Source organism: Eutrema salsugineum, unplaced genomic scaffold, assembly GCF_000478725.1.
Source record: "Eutrema salsugineum unplaced genomic scaffold, Eutsalg1_0 scaffold_18, whole genome shotgun sequence".
NCBI lineage: Eukaryota > Viridiplantae > Streptophyta > Magnoliopsida > Brassicales > Brassicaceae > Eutrema > Eutrema salsugineum.
This window is the reverse complement of record NW_006256846.1, coordinates 2,925,604-2,931,892: the sequence shown is the minus strand read 5'-3', so window position 1 is coordinate 2,931,892 and position 6,289 is coordinate 2,925,604.

Genomic DNA, 6,289 nt, shown 5'->3' with positions numbered 1-6,289 from the left:
GATGGCAGCTGAGATATTTGACGAGACAGGAGTAACCGGCGAAGAGAAGTATGATTACCCATGGTTGGACGTATACAAAGATAAGTGATATGTCCAACTATGTATATTCTGTATTGTAAGAGAAAGGACTCTCGTTGGGTGTGGTATGGTTGGAAGTTTTTGGTTAGCCTGCCAGAATTGTTGTTCTCTTATTTAACTATACTTTGCTAACTAATTCCGGTTTGTTTAGTAATATTGTAAACAATGGTGTGGTTGTATTCTTTTTTTAGCCTAAACTTGTAATAGACTAGTGTGGCTTTTGTGATAATTCACGTACTTTATTGTTAGCCTAATCATATCTTTATATATCGCATAGTTTATAACAAGAATTCAGAATGATCGTACATAGACATGAAACAGACATATTCAATATGATTTACCTTACTTAGTCTGCAGACTTGTTGAGCAGCTACGTTAGTAGACTTCTATGTGTAGTCTGCAGTGAAAGTCTACTATTATAGATAGCCCTCTGTTATCTTATCTTCCAAGTCTGCAAAAAACAGAGGAAATTAACTTCAACCAATGTAAACCTTAAAAGTATCAGGTAACATAACACTTACACAATTCGGTCTGGAATGTCCTGGTTGGTCACATTTCGAACAACTGTACTGCTTGTGGATCTTACGGGTTTTTTTTTTATGCCTCGAAATTTCTAATAACACCTGATTTTGACCACTTTTCACTATTGATTTCAAATGCTTTTTCAAATGTTTTACTTAGTTTTAGGAACTTTTATTATGATTTTCATGTATTTGTAGTTTCAAGGCTCTTTTCAGGAAACTTAGGGAATATGATGGCAAAATGGAAGAAATGAACATTTTTATCTCAGAGTCAGACCGTCAGAAGTTCAGCCTCAAATGAAGATTTTCTCACCGTCCGATCCAGCTCAAATTTGGCGAAAATCAAGAGGAGAAAACTAGCTTTCCATAGCAATTTACATCACAAAGATCTAACGGTGCAATCAAAAGATACATGGAGAACAAGTTGACCTAGTTCACCAGTCCCGGAAGACTCTCACCCGCGACAAAAGCATGATTTACCTGCCCTAATAGACTCTCACCCCCGATGGACCTTAGGACGAGTCACAAGGCCCAACATCAAAGCCCACTTTGCCTTTTCTCTTCAGAGAAACCCCAAATGAGACCTGGAAGACCTTAGGACCTATAAATACATTGTTTAGCAGCCTTAAACGGGTGTGTGCTCCTGTAATAAGATTTTGAGCCACCAAACTTTGTTTTTTTAGGGTTAGGCGATGGAGATGGGGATTCTTCACCAGATCCATTGTTCTTCCTCCTTTTTATCCTATTAACTTTTCTGATTCATTTTTTTGCATTCTTCTATGTCTTTTATCATTCATTGCATCATGTAGATTAGTCCCAGAGAATCAAGTTTGAAGATATCGAAAAGCATATATATCGATTAGGGTTTCTATTGTTCTTAGCCATATTCTGGATCTCATCTCTTCTAAGTCATTCGTAAAGCATGAGAGTAGATTCATGACCTATTCTCTGAGCCTAGGATTGATCAGAGCCACGAGAGTGCTGTATCAGATCATCCGTACCTAGCTTCAGAAGAACATAGTCGCTATATAGGAGTCGAAATCAACCTATAGAGAAGATTTGAGCAGACGAATTCAGTGTTCATTGCATGATCTCGAGTTTAGCATGAGAGCGAGAGTTAATTGCTAGATCTAAGAGATTAGTTGATTAAGGTGACGACAGTTGGTTAATCATACATATGTTTATTTTAGTTCAATGCAGATTCCAGAAACAGATGAAGATAAATCGCCCGGAAGCTAGTTGTAAATGCCACCATGCATCAATTAGAGTAAACCGGAGAAGTCTAAATCGCCACCTATGAGTTTAAGAGTCTCTAGTTTGAGTCGATATGCTTTAGATGTTCTTTTAACAATTCATTCTGCATTGAATCTCTTGTGAATACTAGATTAGGTTTAGTTTAGGATTTTAACCAAAAACCCCAAATCTTTTATTGGTTTATGAGTTTGCTTACTTTCCAGTTTGTTGTTTCTTGCAGATTAGACATCCTCCCTCTGGATCGACAAGCCCATCAATTTCCAGCCAAGTTTGCCATCTTAACTTCTTCTGCCAGCCTTTTTTACGTCGGACTTCCGGAGGTAGACATTGTGCTGTTTCATCGGTTTTCATTGCAATGCTTGGAGGATATATATTATGCGAGTACGCTGCATACAAGTAATTTTTGGAGTATGTTGGGCATACAAGAGTGGCCAGATGCATATGCATTGCATCTGAAACGGTTATAACATGAGAGCAAGGTATTTTCTCAATATCATACACGCCACACCCACACTTTCGAAGTTCCAAATCAACAACACAGTTATGTGATCCTCCTTTCACATTGAATCACCAACCATCTATGCTTTCAACTGTCAAATTATCAGCATAATGTGAACGAATTGCCAACAAATATTCAACTCCCCGAGTATGGATGTTTTGAAGACTCAAAGCATCTTCCCGCCTTTTACAAAACCACATTGTTAGCTTCTCCCGTAAGTACTCCAACAGGAATACTATGGGAAATGCCCGTGCCCGTTTGAGAGCGGATTTGATAGACTATGCGATGTTGCTCGTCTTTATATTGTATATATCACCCAGAAAGTGAACTCTTGACCACAACTGAATGCCTCCCTCCTCCAGGTACGTTGCAAGCTCAGGTTTTATATGCCTTATCTCATTCATATACCGGTTAAAATCATGAACCGTATATGCATATGCAACATGTTTGACCAAGTACATAAGATGCTTCCCCTTAAACTTAGTGACTATATTGTGTTGCATAAGATAATAGCATATCCCGCGTGTTACCCACGGTAAAACAGTCTCACATGCCTTGTTAATGGAATGATGCCTGTATGAAACTATCATCAACGGATACTCGTCTGTAAAACACTCCCGCAATTTTGTAAAAAAACCATTCCCATGCGTAATCATTCTCAGTGTCCACTATTCCAAAAGCTAGTGGAAATATCTGGAAGTTACCATCTTGTGCTATCGCCACTAGCAGAGTCCCTTCATACTTTCAAGTCAGATGACACTCATCGACAACAATGACCCGTCTGAGATATTGAAAACCAGCTATAGAGGCTCTGAAGGCTAGGAATAGGTATTTGAACTTATTCTGACTGTCGCGTTCAATGGCAGGTATAGTACCCTGATTTGCTTCAGCGATCAGATGCAAATAAGAAGGCAGTCGGCTATATCCATCCTCAGGGGTTTCCCTCACACATTCTTGTGCATACATCAAAGCTCTATACAAATTTGTGTAGTCTATTTTCAGTCCAAACATCACCTGCATTGAATCTTTGATGTGTTGCGCAGTAATCCCATCAATTATTCCCACACGCTCTATAAATAACTTTCCAATGTATCTTGGAGTCGTATGCTTTTGGTGAGCCAACCGATCTGAAACAGAACATGTATGAGTTTTGACATATTTTGTGACCCAAAACGTCTTTGCTTTGTTCTTTACAGCTGCTCTAACTCTCCATTGGCATCCTTTAACAACACATATAGCAACAAACAGACGTTTTGATGAATTATCAGCTCTGAATGCAAACTTCAACATAACAGTCGTCAACCTTATCTCTGAAATCAGCTCGTCTTTTGTAGCAAAACTTTCATTTACTTTTATTTTGTCAACCCAATTTCTTTCATATCCTCTTTTAGGAGCCTTAACCGGTTCTTTAATCCACTCACCCTCTGAATCAGAATTTGAATCCTCATCCTTCACTTTCCTATATTGGCTGTAGTCCTGATCCTCAGAGTCAGTACCGTATTCTTCGTTTACTGGATCGTTTTTGATGTCCTCGTTTATCTCATCATCATCATACTCATCAACAATTTTATTTTCACCTTCCTCTGTAGTTTGATTCCCACCTTCAACAGAACACCCATCAGCAGCGTCAAGACCACCAATACGTGCATCATGGTCCTTGCGACTAGATACACAAAGACGTATAACATGCGTCTTACTCAACCCAATCAAGCTCTGTACTTGTCTATCATTTGTAATATGCATAGGAGGGGTATCTGGAGCCATGTTTGCTAACATTGAATCTGGCAATGCATAAGTGATAGACACGCTGTCCGTTTTTCCATCCAGCATGTAATCATCTAGAGCCATAGCTAAGAGTTCTCCATGTGTACAACCATCATTCAAGAAGAACAACCTCCCTCCTTTGCGATTATCCACCACAAAATGCCACGACTGAGCACCCATAACCCATTCTCCAAATACAACAGGCAACTGAGTCGGCATCTGCAAAAAAAGGTAACCAGATTAGAAACCGTGTTTTCCAAGTAACATATAGAAGACTTCTTTATAGCAAACCGTGTCTGCTATAATCGGCTAAAAGCCTAAACATTCAAGAAAATTCATCACTTTGTAATTATAACACATATCAACGTAAAACTCACGTATATGTAACAAAAAAAGGCAAATCAACATGTCCAAACAAGAAATTTATTTTAACATATACCATTTATTCGAAAACGAATTTTTTATTAAAATAATTAGGCAGGCTTCTATTGCAGTATGCTGTGTTATTCTCCTTTGTCTCAGCAGACTTCATCAGCAGACTGCTTATGTAGTCTGCTAATATGTGCTAATTACCTTTCAAATCTATAAAAATCATAACTATTTATGTATAACACATAAGCATACCAAACTCATACAGGTGAAGGAACTATACCTAAAATACAAGAATAAAAATTTTTAAAAAAAAATTCATCACACAAAAGTTAAAAAAAAATGCTTTTTAAAAATGAAAAAAATGCAGACTTCCAGCAAAACTCCACCAGGTATATTTCACATAGAAGTCTGCCAAAAAAGATAGGGTTACTTTTGCAATTGACCAAATGTTTGACTTTCGTAGCAGATTTCTATATAAATTAAAGTCTGCATAAGAAAAAGGTTATTTCTACAAATGACCAAACGTTTGACTTTTACAGTAGACTTCAAAAGAAGTCTGCTGTAAGAGGTAAGAAGTCTTCTGTTGTTGTGAAGTCAGCTGACGAAGTCTACACTATAGTCGAAGTCTGCTCCAAGTTATTTCTGCAATTGACCAAATGTTTGACTTTCGTAGCAGACTTCTTTATAAGTCTGCTGAAAGGTTATTTTTGCATTTGACCAATTCTGAATTAAATTAATAGCAGACTTCTTTAATAGTCTGCTGGAACAGTCAAAGGTGGTCAACATCTTGGTCAAATGCAAAAATAACATTTCAGGTCAAACTTCGATTTCTTAGACGTCTCAACGAAGTCTGTAGAAAAAGTCAAAGTATAACATTTTTCGGTCAAATGCAAAACTATCCTCGTTTTTCCGCAGACTGAAATAGAAGTCTACACGTTGTTTTTTGTATTCAAATGAAAATTCGCAGACTTACAAAGAAGTCTACTTTCAATCAAATATCAAAAGGTCAATTGCAAATCTAACTTTTTGCGTTGACTAGCAGACTGTAAAAGAAGTCTACTGTCGCGAAACATAGCCCAATGTTAAAGAAAAGAATTAGATGTTTACCTACTTCCAATTTGAACTCGATTAACTTTGACAGAAGTTCAGAATTTTTGAAATGCACCGAAAGCAAACCAGTCCAGAACTCGGTTATCCAAGAATCTCACAAAATAGATGATTTGCGAATTCAAACATATCAATGTCGACCATGAAAGAGATTTTTAGATGAAACTGGAGAGAAATTTGAAGATAGAATGAAGTTCTAAGCGGCCAAATAAGCATTTAGAGCTTCAAATGCGGATGGACAAGCATTAAGAGCTTCAATTTTGGTTGGTAATGGTAGTTGGTGAAATTGAAGATGATGGCATTTTCGTGAATATTTGATATATCTTAGGATGGTTATGTCTTTTTAAATTTTTTTAAAAAAATCGATAATTATAAACATAATGGCATTTACGTTATTATATATGGCTTTAGGGAGATAGTAGGAAGAAAATCGCTAATATTGAAGAGGGAAAAAAAAGAGGTTAGATTTGCATTTGACTTCAATTTATGGGTCATATGTGAAAGAACCCCATAAATTAACTATCATTATAAAATAATAAATTTCTCTGGTCCAAAGTCAGGTCAATGTAAAAATCCATAAAATTTGATAATGTAATAAGATAAAAAATTTTTTTTTGAAATCCCTACATAAGTATATGGTCCCAACAAAAATATAAATTAATAATTATATAAATTTATGTATATATAAGTAAAA